This window comes from Triticum dicoccoides, chromosome 3B, assembly GCF_002162155.2.
Source record: "Triticum dicoccoides isolate Atlit2015 ecotype Zavitan chromosome 3B, WEW_v2.0, whole genome shotgun sequence".
NCBI classification, from domain to species: Eukaryota; Viridiplantae; Streptophyta; class Magnoliopsida; order Poales; family Poaceae; genus Triticum; species Triticum dicoccoides.
The window spans coordinates 559750962-559769213 of record NC_041385.1 but is presented as its reverse complement, the minus strand read 5'-3'; positions in this window follow the sequence as shown (position 1 = coordinate 559769213).

Sequence of the window (18252 nt, the reverse complement as noted above, 5' to 3'; positions counted from 1 at the left end):
CAAGTTCGATTCTCTGTGAAACCTAGCAGTCTCAGTGCCACCGAACTGTGACTCGGTCTGACCGAGTTCACTAGTTTAGGTTCCAAAAGCTACTTCGGTATCACCGAGTTTACAAATCGGTAGCTCTGAAATGCTTTCTATGGAGAACTAAAACTAAGTTTTGAGTCATTTGTTTTGCAAAACCTCTGTACTTTGTGATGCTCATCTACTCTACCTCATCTACAACCTATTCACAGGGTCTGCTGACAGTTGACTCTAAGATGTCTGATCAAAGTGATAGTCAGAACAAGTCAGAGGAACATGTTCAGTTGAGTGAGGGCACTAGTCCCTCCAGCAGCTATGATGAGGGCAGCAGGAGCACACCTAGTAACTTGCCAAAGGCAGCTACCAGGATAAGGAAGAAGAGAATCTCAGATTCTGAGGATGAGGATTATGTGGCTGTTGAGGATGAGGCCACTTCAAAGAAAAAGGTGCTGAAAAAGGAGTATGGGACAACTACTACAACAAAGCCTGGAATGAAAACAAAGGCTCCTACAAGAAGAGTTCCTATGTCAAAGACCAGAGCATCCACTCAAGAAACTTTGGGATCTGAACCCAAAGAACCAGTTGTGGCTGAGAAGAAGAGGAAAGAGAGGGTCAAGAAGACCACTGCCAGGATTATTGGAAAGCCCTCCATGATGAGAGAATCTGATAATGAAGAAGAAGAGGATGCTACACCAGCACCCAAAGCTCAGAAACTCATGGGAGATGCAATCAGATCAGGGGATGCTCCATCTAAGCCCAAGTCTGCTCCCAAAGCTCCAGCTCAAAAGCCTAAACCCAAGAGGAACACCAGAAGTATTCTAGTTGAGGAGAAGAACAAGGCCCCAGTGACTGAAGCTGCAGGAGAGGAAGCTAAAGCCCAAGTGCTAAGAAAGCTAAAGCCAAAGATCCCTGAGCATAATGATGCACATCCTGTTGCAGAGAACATGAAAATCAGGAAGGATTCAGGACTGAGATTATGGAGAGTCTGATCCATATGTTGTCAGGAGGAGAACTGTTGTTGACTACAGGTTCCACCCAAAGGAACAACAACATTTCTATGAGACAATCCTGCTTGACAAGAAGCCCATAGTGTGTGACATGAGATGGGTGGACTGGACCTACATAAGAGAGAATGAAGAGCACTTCCCAGGTGTATATGACAACTTCAAGGCATGTGAGGTTGACAAGTTTGTTGGCCAGAAGCTTACCAAGTGGATTGATGAGCTGATCATGCAATTCTATTCAACTGCTCATTTCTATCCAGATGGAAGAATAGTCTGGATGTCAGAGGGTACAAGGTACCAATCTACAGTTGATGAATGGGCTAGATTGATCAATGCCCCAGAAGCTCATGAAGATGACTTGGATGTCTATGCCAAGAAGAAGAAGGATCACAACTCAATGGCTAGCATGTACAAGGAGATTCCTGATGCAGACCTAGAGACTCACAAGTTTGGCTTAGTGAAGCACCTACTATCAGGGCTGCCAACAATCAACACCATTATGAGGCACACTCTGTTGCCAAAGTTAGGAGATCACAAAATGATCAGAGGACACTCCATCAACTTGCTGCATATATTTGATGTTCCTCAAAAGTTCAAGGTGATGAGTCTAATTGTGGAAACAATCAAGAGGACTGCTGCAGATCAGAAGAGATCTTGTGGGTATGCTCCACAGATTCAGGTGCTCATCAACTCCAAGATGGGCACATGCACATATTTGTTAGACAAGGAGCATGTACCCATCAAGCCAGACTTTGAGGACAACATTGTTGTCATGAATGAAGAAGATCCATCATCTGGGCAAGCACATGAGAAGAGAGAGAAGGCAAGGGCAGAGAAAGCTGCAAAGATGCCAACGGCTGAAGAAGCATCTTATATATTCTTGAAGAGCAAGCAAGATCAGCTTGGATATCTAATTGCCTCCACCTTGAGGATTGAGAAGGGCTTGGCCACCCGGACTCGAAACCAAGAGAGCTTGGAGATGATCATTGAGCAGAAATTCTATGATCTTGATGTTAAGGTAACTGATATCCAGTCAGTAGTTGAGAAACTTCAGGAGGAAGTGGAGGAGAAGAAGGGCAAGTCTACTACAGATGTTTTTTGCTAGAGTGCCCAGAGGACAGAGATCTGCTGCAGTGCCAGTCACAGATACTAGAGCTATAGCATCAGCATCAGCTGCTACAGCTCCAGTGCCACCTCCAGCAGCCTCTCCACCAGCTCCAATCACATCTTCAGACGCTTTCATCCTTGGAGTCATCTCTACATCACCTCATGAAGACCAAGCCTGAGAGTCATTTAGCACTATGCATTTTTGAACTTTTTGGTAACTTGTTGCCAAAGGGGGAGAAAATGTATAGATCATAGGCTTCGAGAGAGAGTGTTACTTTTTATCTCTCTTGTTTTGCTTGAACTTCTTGATTGTGTGCTTGTGAGCTACTTGTTTACTTGTTCGGTCATGTGTTTCATCATATGCTACCCTTAATGCTTGTTGGATGACATTATCTCTTATATCCTTATATGATCATTCACTTGCTTGGTTATGAGTGCATGATTTTAACTTCTATCATTTTGAGCGCTCGACCAAGATGTATGTGACATGAAAGAATAACCCATGATCCTAACACACTGTGCATTTGCAGTCCAAAGAAAATTTTAAATAATGCAAAAATTTATGGGGAGCTCTTGCTTATCACATGCTTTGCAATGCGACGATGTATTTCAATATTATTATCATCTGTCGAAGCCAAAAAGGGGAAGATTGAAAGTGCAACTATCCCTGGGTGGTTTTGGTAATTTCCTAACAACATATAGCTCATTGAGCTAATGCTATTTCAATATAAATATTTCAGGAAAGCTCAATGTTTGGCATGGCATGGATGAGAAACGTGGACCCCTCAAAATGCTAAGGACAAAAGGATTGGCTCAAGCTCAAAGCACAAGACTCTACATTTTACTTTTAGTGATCCAAGATCACATTGAGTCCATAGGAAAAGCCAATAATATTAAGAGGGGATGAGGTGTTGCTTAATGGCTTGCTTGCTCAATGTGCCTAGTGATATGCTCCAAAAACCCTCAACCACTTTCTCACATCCACATATGTCCCAAACCAAAAAGTCAAACTCGTCCCCATCGAAACTTTCTATCCGGCGCCACCGAGTTTAGTTGACATAGCCACTGCCAGAAACCCTAGTCTTTTCGGTCTCACCGATAGGGATCTCGGTCTCACCGAGATGGGATTGTAATCTCTCTGTTTCCCTTCATAAAGTTTCGATCAAACTGAGATGAGCGATCGGTCCCACCGAGATTGCAATGCATACCCTCTGTTTCCCTTTCGTAATGTTTCGGTCCAACCGAGATGAGCAAACCGGTCCCACCGAGTTTGCCTGACCAACCCTCTGTTTGTCTATTACCAAAATTGGTCTCACCGAGTTTGTGTAATCGGTCTCATTGAGATTACATTATGCCCTAACCCTAATGATATCGGTCCCACCGAGTTGACATGTCAGTCCCACCGAAATGCCTAACGGTCACATTATGAACTAAATCGGTCTGACCGAGTTTCTCGATTCGGTCCCACCGAGTTTGGTAAGTTGTGTGTAACGGTTAGATTTTGTGTGGAGGCTATATATACCCGTCCACCCACTCTCCAATTGTGGTGAGAGCCATCAGAACATGCCTACACTTCCAACATACATTTTCTGTGAGAGAACCACCTACACTTGTCTTGAGGTCAAGATATTCCATTCCAACCACATAAATCTTGATCTCTAGCCTTCCCCGAGTTGCTTTCCACTCAAATCATCTTTCCACCAAATCCAAATGCTATGAGAGTGAGTTGAGTGTTGGGGAGACTATCATTTGAAGCACAAGAGCAAGGAGTTCATCATCAACACACCATCTATTACCTCTTGGAGAGTGGTGTCTCGTAGATTGGTTAGGTGTCACTTGGGAGCCTCCGTCAAGATTGTGGAGTTGAACCAAGGAGTTTGTAAGGGCAAGGAGATCGCCTTCTTCGTGAAGATCTACCCGAGTGAGGCAAGTCCTTCAAGGGCGACGGCCATGGTGGGATAGAAAAGGTTGCTTCTTCATGGACCCTTCATGGGTGGAGCCCTCTGTGGACTTGCGCAACCGTTGCCCTTCCTGGGTTGAAGTCTCCATCAACGTGGATGCACGATAGCACCACCTATCGGAACCATGGATAAAAAAATCTCCGTGTCAACATTGTGTTTGCTTCCTCAAACTCCTCCCTTTACCTTCATATGCAATTGTTTTACGTTCCGCTGCTATACTCTTAGAATTGCATGAGTAGGTTGATTGCTTGACTTGTGCTAAGTTGCTAAAATCTGCCAAGAACTAAAATTGGGAAAAGGCTAGAATTTTATTTGGTCAAGTAGTCTAATCACCCCCCTCTAGACATACTTTCGATCCTACACTTTTGCCTTTGTCGGCGTAGGTGATATGCTTCAGATGAGATGGAGATAAAGTAGTGTCCATCAATATGTTCTTGTCACCGGTCATGTAATTTGTACATCCACTATCGATGACCCACTCAGTAGCTTTGGGTTGTTCATCTTGCACATAAATTAATGCAACTTACGAACTCATACACTTCATCAGTGAAGAATATGATATCAATTTCATCAGAAGTAACAGATATAGCAATTATGAGGACGTGAGAAATGAGTAATTCATTTCTTCATGATTAGCTTGCATCCATTTAAGAACATTCAGGTCTCCAGCAAATTCTTCAGACGATTAAGTTCGTCTGGAGACCTGACCCTGCATAAGAGATTAGTTCTTTTTCTTCACCACCCACATTTGAAGGGGTGGCAAAGAGTTCATCATTCTGCAAGCTCCATAAGAAAAAGATGTCATTGAAGCCAGTGCACTTTGTTTCACAGAAGAGGGGTTAGGATAAGCATATGAATAAGCAAAACAATTCTTGGAGGACTTATGAATATAATGGTTTGAAGAATAATGCACATATTCATAGCCTTTAGACTTTCCCTGCGAAACAGAAGTGTTAGCACGATGATGTTCATATGAGGATTTGGATCCACGTGAGGAATTTGATCCAGATGAAGAATTCGGCCCGTAAGAGGACTTGGATCCATATCAAGATTTTGATCCATATGAAGAATTTGATCTGGGGTTCCTATTCTTCATAGGTGGTGTCATGATGACATTCACCTGAAGATTTTCAAGGAACTTTTTGGGACCCAAATTTTCTTCATAGGGGGACCGTTCCTGCAGTTAGTTCCAACTATCGAGCAAATACTTCAACATTCTGATTCTTAAACAGTTTATAGTTGGAGTCAAATGACTCATCAAAGGAATATGAAGATTCACAAGTAATGCCAAATAAAGTGCATGGATCTACAGAAGGTCCTTTCACGGCAACCCATAAGGTTTTGGGGTACTGCTCAGGTTTCCAGTAGGTCCCATAAGCATTGAGTTTCCTCTCAAAGACAATACCCTCTTTCCTAGGGTTCCTGTTCAAGCTCTGCTTTTTGAGCAAATCACAAAGAGTCTGATGCCCTTTTAGGCTTTTGTATATGCCTGTAACATACAATTCCTTCAACCCTGCATTATCGTCAGTGATACTTGTGGTATCCTCAGATGAGGAATTTGTGACCACAGAGACAGTTGAAGAATTTGCAACAATAGAAGTATTTGAACATTTAGGTGAAGAATTAGCAATTTCACGCTCAATGCATTTCAGACATGGTGGAATAAATTCTTCCTGAGCGGAACTGATCTGTTGAGCAAGCAATGAATCGTTTTCCTTTTGAGGATATTCATAACTCACTGTTAACTTCTAAAGATCTTGCTTTCTCTGAATAAATTCATAAGAAAGCTTCTCATGATCACATAAGAGAGTGTTATGATGACTTTGAAGGTTGTCAAACTTAGACTGAAGTCTCTGAAGATTATCAGTCAAAGCCTTAGTTCGATAAAATTCCTCACCCAACAGGTCATCGCTTTTGTATAGAAGATTTTGAATCTTTTCCAAAGCCTTTTGTTTTTTAACGGCAATTTTAGCCAATTTGGAATAGCTAGGTTTGAGATTGTCATCAGATTCATCCTCACTAGATCCAGAGAGAGAATGTTTGAGTACCTTGGCACCTTTTGCCATGAAGCAATAGGTGGGAGCATAGTCATCGACGTTTTTGTCAGCAGAGTTGGTGAGGTCATTTTCTTCAGTGTTGAAGATGGACTTGCTAACGTAAGCAGTAGCGAGGGCTAGGCTTGCCACACCAGAGTCTAACTCCTCAGATTCCTCCTCTTCCACATTTTCCTTAGATTCAGCTTCAGAGTCCATTTCCTTGCCAATAAATGCCCGTGCCTTCTTGGAACTGCTCTTCTTGTGAGATGAAAACTTTGAAGATTTTGATGACGAGGACTTTGAAGATTTCTTCTTCTTCTTTGAGTCATCAGAATCATCATCTTTGTACTTCTTCTTCTTTGATTTGTTTTCCCACAGAGGACAATCAGACATGTAGTGACCAGGTTTCTTGCATTTGTGGCAAGTCCTCTTTTTGTAGTTACGAGATGAGGAATCATAACTTCTTGAAGACTTTCCAAAGCGACCACGGCGAGAGAACTTCTAGAATTTCTTCACAAGCATTGCTAGCTCCTGGCTCAGTTTTTCAGGGTCACCAAGGCTGCTACCAAAATCTTCACCTTCAGATTCAGAGAGTGCCTTGGCCTTCGGCGCACGTGGACTTCCAAAACTCGATCCATAGAGGTCTCTCTTATCATCAAGCTGGAACTCATGAGTGTTTAGCCTCTCGAGGATGTCAGCGGGATCTAGAGACTTGTAATCAGCTCACTCTTGAATCATCAGTGCAAGCGTATCAAATGAGGAATCAAGTGAGCTCGGCAATTTCTTCACCACCTCAGTCGGTGATGTCAGTGGCACCAAGTGCTTGAAGCTCATTTGAGATGTCAGTGAGGCGATCGAAGGTTTGCTGAACATTTTTGTTGTCCAGTCTTTTGAAGCGGTTGAACAGATTGTGAAGAAAATCAACTCGGGAGTCATGTTGAGTGGAGACTCCTTCATTGACCTTGGACAACCTATCCCAAATCAGCTTAGCAGTTTCCAAAGCACTCACGTACTATCCTTTGCTCAGATGGCCACATATAATATTCTTCGCTTGAGAATCGAGTTGCTTGAATCTCTTCACATCAGCACCATTCACAGATAGAGTGACTGAGGGAACACCATTTTCCACAACATACCAAAGATCGTTATCAATTGCCTCAAGATGCATGCGCATCTTGTTCTTCCAGTAGGGGTAGTCCGTCCCATCGAAGGTAGGACACCCAGCCGAGACCTTGATCATTGCTGTAGTCGACATAACTAAAACTCCAGGTGGTTAAACTAAAATCAGACAGACCAAGGGAGTACCTTGCTCTGATACCAATTGAAAGTGCGTTATATCGACTAGAGGGGGGTGAATAGGCGATTTTTACAAATTCATCACTAAGGAATTTCTAGGTGAAGAAATTCCTAAGCAACGACACACTAGCAGCAGAATAAGTACTCAGGTATAAACAGAACAGAGCAACAACATAGTAATCATGATGAAATGAAAACAAGCACAGAGTACAGATAGCGTGATAATAGGATAAGCAGGCTGAAGACTATGTGACTGAAGAAATTGGGTTGAGGAAATAGAGAAAGTCTTCAGTCAAAGTATTCAAACAGTAATGATTAGGTCCATCAACACATGAATGAGGAAATGGAAGGGTTGAGGAAATAGAACCAGTTGTGTCGGGTATATACCCCGCGGTGTAACCCGGCTGGAAGTATAACTCGGCCGGACTTGGCGACTCACTAATGACCCGCCCTGACAGGACGACACACTAAGTGACCCGCCCGATCCTGGCGACTTATGGGTGACCTGGCAAGCGGATCAGAGGAGCGACAAGACCCGGGGGCCCAGGAGGCTCAAGGCCCAGAAGGCCGGCTTACGTTATGATAGGTCGGCTTAAGAGGAAAGGCGTGAGGAGTGTCTCCCATAAAAGGAATCAAGACCCGGACTTGAATCCGGCTTGTAGTACAAGATAGGCTAGTCCTACTAGGACTCCACATGTAACCCACCCCTCTAACTTATATAAGGAGGGGCAGGGGTCCCCAAAGAGGGACAAGCAACAAGAAACAATATTTAGGGCTAGACACAAAGGGGGAGCCGGCTTACGGCGACTCTTATCATGAGCATAATGAGACCTAGCCACAAACAACATGTAGGGTTGTTACCGGATGATGTTTCCCGGGGCCTGAAGCTGTCTAAATCCTTGTCTTGCCTGTTGTGTCTCTCGTCCCGATCAACCCCTCTCAAGCTACCACATAGATGCATTGGCCTCGCGACTAAGTCTTGACACTAAGGACATCTGACGTGTTAATTCCACGACAGTTGGCGCCCACCGTGGGGCTTGCGCATGGTGGTGTTGAGTTCTTGAAGGGATCTCGCTCGTGGATCAAGAGGCTTGCGATTGACTGGATGAAAAATAGGCGGTTCAGAAGGATCTATGTCATCGACAAGTAGTCAAAATAGCGTGTATGAAATTGAGACAGAGGTTTCTTAAGGTTGCATGCTAAGAGGTTGCTGCACACACCATGGAGATCCGCCAAGACCAAGATAAGAGTATTTTTTTATGGCAATCTTGGGCGACTTGTCAAATTGCAGGAGATCAGAATAATACGCTTCGCCGGGCGCCACAAGGATCTGAACTACCAATCGCATGGTCCGGCTTGCTGTCCTAAAAAAAAGGGGTCAACTGAGCACGACCCGGACGGGGTTTCAGTGGCACCACACACAGAGTCCGCCTCGCTTCTGCATGTCGCGTCAAGTCAGTCGCCGTGTCTCCGAGCCACCACAGGCGGCCTGCGCCCTACTATCGCCGCCGCCGGCCGGGTCACCTCTGCCTCCATCGACCCCGCGCCAAGCGGCCTACCACCGTCGTCGACCCGCGGGTGCCGCCGTTGCTGCATTAAGCCGCCGGCCGCCGAGCCTTCCAAGCCGGCGCGAGTCGCCCTGACCGAGTTGTCGTCGAGCCAACCTGGCCGAGCAGCTTCACCTACGCCTCGCCCTCGACACCGTGGCCTCGAGCCACCTACATATCCGCTGGTCTCTGCCTCGGTCTCCGCTCGGGGTCGCGCTGAGCTGCCCAGGCCGAGCGGCCTTGCATCCCCGTCAAGCCACCCCGGATGAGGTGGCCTCGCCTCCGCCTCACCCTAATCCGAAGCTGCCCCTGTCGTTGGGTCAACGTCTGCACCCTGAACCACCGCTTCGTCAACCCGCCTCGTCGCCTTAGCCATGGTTCACCTCGGGCCAGGCCGTTGCGCCACACTCTCCCTCACGAACAGAGCAACGGCGGTGCCGTCGGTCTGTCTTTGGTTCCAGCCGGTGCGGATGTTCTTGACTCCACCAGGTGCGAATGTTCGGACATGGCCAAGTTCTTTCCGTACGGAGTGGCCGGCACGGCCCCCAGCTGCACAGGTTCGGTTCCTGCCTGATAGTGGAGCTCGTCCATGTTTTTGAGAAGACAAAGATCAAAGGCCTCTTCAATTTGCTACTCCACCATGGGCTGCTGTATGGGATATATAGTCAACATGGATGCTCAGAATTTGAGACATTGGCGGAGTTTGTGTTGGGAATATACAAATATGACTGCTAATAATACTAAGTGGGAAGACAGGCAATTGTTGAGATCTAGAAAGTATTAGAAGAACGGAGGTCCAGACAGAATTTAATGATAAGGATGAGGCACATCTAGCTGATTGTTTCTTAAAACACTACACATCGACCAAGCAGTGATCACGTTTAGCCCATTTAGCTGTTTGCTGGACAGAGTTGATCTGCTGTATGGATGGCCTGTTTCTGCGGTTTTCACCGGTGCGTCGAGCCGCTGTAGCCCCTGTTTCAAGCGTCTGCTTATTACCTTTTGGTTCAGAAGCCGCGGTGGGAAAAGTGCTTACTGATCACGTGATGACCAGAATCAGACAGAAAAAGACAAAGGTGTTGGTATGCTTTAGCACTACATACACATTACGTGGAGCTAAAAGCTACCCCTCCGCCGTATAATTGGATGAAACAATTGGAGCTGGCAGTATTTCATGGAGAAGCAAATAATATCACGTCCATACTGCTGGTGCCTTCGTATATCATCTGTCATCATCCAAAAAAAATCAGGTGATATCCATCTAAATTTATCTTATTAAACACCTATTGTTTTTTATCAAAAACAATTATTTGCCATGTAACATCTTTACACAGGACAAGTGTTTATGCCATTATACCGCGGATGCATGTTCGGCTGTGCCGCACAGCTTTACGGGCACGTGTGTCACGGTCCAGTTTACATCAAATGCGCCAGCTGACTCACCCGTCCGTGCCGCCTTACAACGTCACGGACGACTCGCCCGTCCGCCCTCGCGGCCAGTTCATGTGTCCACGCCAGCTTATAACACCGTGGCCGACTCGCTGTCCGTGCCGGCTTACAACACCGCGGCCGCCTCATCTGTCCGCTCCCATGGCCGACTCACCCGTCATTGATTTCAACTTTACCGCAGTGATCATCAACTCTGGAACGGATTAATCCCGGCTCAACACATCAGGTGAAACCCATCTAGTATATTTTATATTATATATTGCTTTCTTTAAAAGAGCAATTACTCTAGCTTGCAAGTTCTCCAGTGCAGGACAAGTTATGTCACTGAGATGTTGAATGACTCATACCGGTTTATATCACGGTCAAATATGGAGAGTCTCAAGCCAACTCCTCGAGTAGTCTTAAAACTCGGGGGCTACAGTGACATGACTCGGGAACTCCGGGTCATGGGAGGGGATGATAACCCGGTTCCGGAGCACACTACCATACTGATGAAAATTCCGGTTTAAAATCCGGTTCAAGAGACATCTTTCTCCCGCAAAGCTTTGAAGCTCTCCAAACTGGTTCAACATTCGGATCAAGGTAAATTTGTACCTTACAAAGCTTTGAGGATCTCAATATCCAGTTTAAGAAATTCTGGTTCAAAACATGGGTATCCTGCTTTACGGCTTATCTTATTATGGTCACTTGGGGGCTTCCTGCTCATCGGGCATAGCCATCAGTACCCTCTTTATCGGTGCAATGCCAAAATTTATACGGTCATTTGGGGGCTTCCTGTTCAAACATAGGTCGTATTCGAACCAAAGAGAACATAGCTGTCGATACCCTTTTGATTAGCAAACTGTTGAACCTACTTGGGGGCTTCTTGATCGTATCTGAATCATAGCTCAACCCCTTTGGGAATCGACGTGGATCGTATTCAAATCAGCATCGTTAAACAACTCTTATGGTCACTTGGGGGCTTCCTGTTCAAACATAAGTCGTATTCAAACCGAAGAGAACATAGCTGTCGATACCCACTTGATCGGCATCGCCAAGCCGCTGGGGGCTATATGATCATATTCGAATCTTAGCTTAACCCCTTTGGAACGGTTTACAGATCGTATCCGAATCAGAAGCCTCAAAAAGTTTTATTCTATCTCTGGTAAAGTTTATTGTAGCCACAATTACTTAACTTGAGACCTTTTGGGGATTATATCTCAAATGGATATAAGTGTTTTATGATTAACCGGCTTGACTTTTGATTATAAGTCGCCAGCTTATGACAACCAGCATTTATATGGAAGCATTGGCTTCTAAGGATTGGGTTATCACCCTTATTACACAGGTCATACAACCCGGCATTACAAATTCAATATTACAGTGGTCATTTGGGGGTTTTCCTGTTCAAACATAGGTCATATTCGAACCAAAGAGAACATAGCTGTCGATACCCACTTTGATCGACACAGGATGGGCTATATGGTCGTATTCGAATCTTAGCTTAACCCCTTTTGGACGGTTTACTGATCTTATTCGAATCAGAAGCCTCAAAATTTTTATCTATTTTTATACAATCGCAAGTTTTTGAGTTGTCACAAATATCATATGTGTCGGCTCTTACAGAGTCAACTTTACTGTCCGGGTCACATAAACCAGCGGTATCATTCAAAGGATCATAGGGATCTTGTAATCTACTTGTGTGCAGGATAAGACTACATTTGGGTGGTTACCTGCCTTGGCTCTTGATGTTAAGTCGCTAGGGCATATGTTGTTTAAACTCTGTGCAGGATTTGCATAATTATGACTTATATAAATGCTTCAGTCCAAGATCATCATTGAAATTGGTGTCTCAATAGGGTTATCAATTATTGATTTTCTCAAGGGCTATAGGCAACCGGCTTACAATGAATGCACATTAAGTCGTCATCGGCCAAGAGCCGCCATGTATTTAAACTCCGGATTTACTTGTCAACCGATGAGGTATTTACATCTTTAATAGCCAAAACTGGCTAGATTTTCATGATGATATTGAATGATTGAGGTTTTCATACCGGATTATATTGATCAAATCTTAAATAGCCAACATGGCTGGATTTCTATTGTGATTATCAATAACCAGTGTTATGATTGAGGTTTTCAAAGTCGCTTCAGCGCAATGGCTATTATTTTATCAATGGATATGATTTATTCTACAATGAAAAGGAATAGTCCCGAGTCGCTGCAGGCTTACGACCCGACACTTGAGGGCTACATTATTCAAATCGAGATTACATCGAATATACAAGTCCCATGTCACTGCCAGCATGCACCATGGCACTTGGGGGCTAATGCAAAGACAATTTTTGCTCAACTTATTGAAGACCCGACTCATCACATTTTAAATGATCCGGCCCTTGGGGGCTACCAATTGCTCCTGTCAACAATTCAAGGTACACAAATTTTCATCTATTATTGAAGAGATCCACTTCTCAGTTGGTAAAGCACAAAGCTCTCAACCATGTGGACGTGGGTTCACGCCCCATGATGGGGGTTACATTATATGATGTTCATTTCATAGAATTATATATAAAGTACCAGCTCAATATTATCTTACTGAGCCGGCCCTTGGGGGCTACACGTTGTTGTTCAAATCTACATGATCATATTTATAAAGTCCCTGCTCATTATTGCATAATGACCCGGCCCTTGGAGGCTACACTGGTTGAAGTTTTTATGAGCATAAGGCAATTACAAGTCCCAGGTTGCCGCAAGCATGACAACCCGGAACTTGGGGGCTACCTATGTGGAATATTCAGTTTATGACTAATGATTGAGATGAACAAACCGGATTTCTTCTTTGGTTGCAACACTTATATTGGAGCAAGTCTTAAGCTATCACTATGTTCTCCTCTTAAGACTTGGGGGCTACAGGTATTATGCATATATAAAGAGGAACATCTTCAAATTATCAGTTTTGAGAAAATCAGGAAGATCAATTACATGACCCGGTGTCAACAACAATTACGACTCGACATCATCAGTCTTTATAACCCGGAGTTTTTGGGTAATGATAAACCGGCAAGTTTTATATCTTCAAGCCGGCTGAATACCAGATGAGTATTTGAAGACCAAAATTATTTAACCCGGCGCCTTGGAAGCCAACTCAAGTGGATTATTCTTCACAATATTTTTCTGTGAGAAACCAACATCATCAAATTGATTGTGAAGCTGGTCTATTGACCCGGATTTTCTAGAAGAAGGAAATGACAGGGACTTAAGGATGTTCAGGTGCCGGTTTACAAGAATTCTTAACCCGGAGCACAACCTGTCAAATTTGTTCTTGTGTTTATTTTGCAGCATAAGTTTACCATGGATAAATCCAAGCTAAACTTGGGGGCTAATGTCGGGGATATACCCCGCGGTGTAACCCGGCCGGAAGTATAACCCGGCCGGACTTGGTGATTCACTAATGACCCGCCCTGACTGGACGACACACTAAGTGACCCGCCCGATCCTGGCGACTTATGGGTGACCTAGCAAGCGGATTAGAGGAGCGACAAGACCCGGGGGCCCAGGAGGCTCAAGGCCCAGAAGGCCGGCTTACGTTATGATAGGCCGGCTTAAGAGTAAAGGCGTGAGGAGTGTCTCCCTTACAAGGAATCAAGACCCGGACTTGAATCCGGCTTGTAGTACAAGATAGGCTAGTCCTACTAGGACTCCACATGTAACCCACCCCTCTAACTTATATAAGGAGGGGCAGGGCTCCCCAAAGAGGGACAAGCAACAAGAAACAATATCTAGGGCTAGACACAAAGGGGGAGCCGTCTTACGGCGACTCTTCTCATGAGCATAATGAGACCTAGCCACAAACAGCATGTAGGGCCCGAAGCTGTCTAAATCCTTGTCTTGCATGTTGCGTCTCTCGTCCCGATCAACCCCTCTCAAGCTACCACATAGATGCGTTGGCCTCGCGACTAAGTCTTGACACTAAGGACATCTGACGTGTTAATTCCACGACAAGTTGGCTTGGTGAAGACAATGATTTGGTAGACCAGTTCCAACTGTTGTGACAGTTGTACGTCTAGTTGGAGCGGCTGAGTATTTAAACTTGAGGACACACTGTCCCGAACACATAGTCCTCACTGTATTCTCCTTGAGCTAAAGTCACACAAACCTCGCCCAACACTCATGGTAAGTCTTCAGGTGACTTCCAAACCTTCACAGACTTGGTCACTGGGCGATCCACAATTCCTCTTGGATGCTCAGACCATCATGCCTAACCGTCTGGAAGATACACAGTCCTCAAAGGTAACAAGCATCAGTATACAGGAACAATCTCTTCAGTGATGCTCAATCACTTTGGGTTTGTAGGTGTTTGGGTTTGGGTTTTCCTCACTTGATAATTTTCGCTCAAAGTCCTCAGAGGATGGGATGCTCTCAATGACAAGTGTCAGTTTCTCGCGAAGCAGTCAACAAGCTAGTGGTTGTAGGGGGCAGCTATTTTTAGCCTAGGGAGCATCCTGACATGATAAGACATAAATGCCCCTCAATGATATGACCGTTAGGTGGGTAGATATTTTGGAACAGCTGGCGCATAGCACAGCAACGGTCGGATATTTGAGGTTTGAATTCCTCAGGGTTATCATGTTCCTCACTGTGTAGGCAATCCGCACTGGTGAATTCCTAACTCCTCAGTCTGAACAAATTCCTCAAAGACTAGAAGATCTTCATCTCTGTCACTGGAGAAATTGACTGAACTGATATAAGATTCCCAATGGCTTCACTCAAAAGGATTAGGTAGGTGTAGAATTTTGAGATGAGCATCACTTGGAAATCAGTTTCCTTAGTATTACCTCACCCCCCTTTAACAATATGGTGTTTCCTATGACTCAATAAAGAGAAAATGAAACTACGAAAACAAAAGTCTTCACGCTTCATAATCCTCGCGTGAATATCCAAGTCTTCAAGGTCACACCAATTTCTTCACTTTCAAAATCTTCAGGAGAACCAAAGTCTTCAGTTGAAGACATACATTTTTAGGGGTGAGCTTTCATCATAAATATCAAACTCCTCATCGACTTATAGAGCTTGTGTACACTCACAGACATATTAGTCCCTTAACCTATAAGTCTTCAATACACCAAAATCACTAAGGGGCACTAGATGCACTTACATCTAGGTGTGATTGAATTGACAACTCAACTGCTAATACTTACAAATATTCTTTGTCTCCCCTTGTGTCGAATCTATAAATTTGGGTTGAATACTCTACCCTCAAAAATTTTTGCAATCCCCAATACTTGTGGGTTATAAAGACCTTTTTCTGGCGCCGTTGCCGGAGAGCATACCTATATTTATTGAGTCACTTGGGATTTATATCTATTTCTCACTATGAAGAATCTGAAAGATCCAAGAACCAAGATCGTTCCCTCTAAGACAAGGGGAGGTAAGGAACTGCCATCTATCTCCGCACTTGATTCACCTTCTGTTATGAATTGACTTGCAACACCACCACAATCTATTAATCCTGATATGTCGCAAGTTATTGATAATGCTACTCGTGCTATGAATAATGCTTGCCATGATTCTAGTACCTTGCTTGATAATAGTGTGCCACTAGGTGAATTACTTGATGAACAAATTGCTAGAGCTAAAGATATTGAGAATGCTAAAACTAATGAAATAACTGAAACTAATGAAGTCTTTGAAACTAAGGATTATGAAACACCTATTAGACCTAGCTCTCCTAGATTTGAATTGCCTAAGATACCTGAGTGTTATGTTATGGATGGAGAGATAGCTAGAGAAATTCTTGCTTGTGAGGATAGAGATGATCTTAAGAAATTATTATGCAAGTTGAAAGAAAAATCTTTGAATGCTAGAATGAAGTGTGATCCTAAGTTTTCTACTTCACCTATCTTTGTTACTGATAAGGATTATGAATTCTCTGTCGACCCAGAGTTAATTACTTTGGTTGAATATGGTCCTTTTCATGGCTATGAAACTGAAACTGTTGTGGCACATCTTACTAAACTAAATGATATAGCCACCCTATTTGCTCATGATGAGAAAATTCACTATTACTATATCCTCAGATTATTTCCGTTCTCATTAAAGGGTGATGCTAAGATATGGTACAATACTCGTGCTCTTGGTTGTGTGCGTAGTCCCCATGATATTATTTACTACTTCTTTGAAAAATATTTTCCTACTCATAAGAAACCAACTGCCTTACAGGAAATATTTAACTTTGTGCAAATTGAAGAAGATAGTCTCCCACAATCTTGGGGGACGCTTCTTGAATTGCTTAATGCTTTGCTTGATCATCCTCTTAAGAAAAATGAAGTGCTTAACATCTTCTATATTGGACTAACCGATGCTTCTAGGGACATCCTAGATAGTTGTGATGGTTGTGTTTTCAGGGAATGGACTGTTGAACAAGGTGAGGAATTATTGAATAATATATTGAAGAATTATGATGATTGGACTCTTATTAAACCACCGCCTAAATCCACTCCGAAGAAGAGGGGTATCTTATTTCTCAGTCATGACGATATGTGATACGTCTCCAACGTATCTATAATTTTTGATTGTTCCATGCTATTATATTACCTGTTTGGATGTTTATGGGCTTTACTATAAACTTTTATATCATTTTTGGGACTAACCTATTAACCGGAGGCCCAGCCCAAATTGCTGTTTTTTTGCCTATTTTAGTGTTTCGTAGAAAAGGAATATCAAATGGAGTCCAAACGGAATGAAACCTTCAGGAGAGTTATTTTTGGAACAAACACAATCCAGGAGACTTGGAGTGGACGTCAAGAAGCAAGCAAGGTGGCCACGAGGGTCCAGGGCGCGCCCTAGGGGTGTGGGCGTGCCCTCCACCCTCGTGGCTCCCCTGACCGACTTCCTTCTCCTATATATACCTACGTACTCCGAGAACATCCAGGAGCACCATGAAACCCTATTTCCATCGCCGCAACATTCTGTACCCGTGAGATCCCATCTTGGAGCCTTTTCCAGCGCTCTGCCAGAGAGGGAATCGATCACGGAGGGCTTCTACATCATCGCCAAGGCCTCTCCGATGAGTTGTGAGTAGTTTACCATAGACCTTTGGGTCCATAGTTATTAGCTAGATGGCTTCTTCTCTCTCTTTGAATCTCAATACAATGTTCTCCTTGATCTTCTTGGAGATCTATTTGATGTAACTCTTTTTGTGGTGTGTTTATTGAGTTCCGATGAATTGTGGGTTTATGATCAAGTTTATCTATGAGAAATATTTGAATCTCCTCTGAATTTTGTTATGTATGATTGGTTATCTTTGCAAGTCTCTTCGAATTATCAGTTTGGTTTGGCCTACTAGATTGATCTTTCTTGCAATGGAAGAAGTGCTTAACTTTGGGTTCAATCTTGCGGCGTCCTTTCCTAGTGACAGCAGGGGCAGCAAGGCACATATTGTATTGTTGCCATCGAGGATAAAAAGATGGGGTTTATATCGTATTGCTTGAGTTTATCCCTCTACATAATGTAATCTTGCTTAATGCGTTACTCTGTTCTTATGAACTTAATACTCTAGATGCATGCTGGATAGCGGTCGATGTGTGGAGTAATAGTAGTAGATGCAGAATCGTTTCAATCTACTTGTCGAGGACGTGATGCCTATATACATGATCATGCCTAGATATTCTCATAACTATGCACTTTTCTATTAATTGCTCGACAGTAATTTGTTCACCCACCATAATACTTATGCTATCTTGAGAGAAGCCACTAGTGAAACCTATGCCCCCCGAGTCTATTTTCCATCATATAAGTTTCCGATCTACTTTATTTTGCATTCTTTACTTTCCAATCTACATCGTAAAAA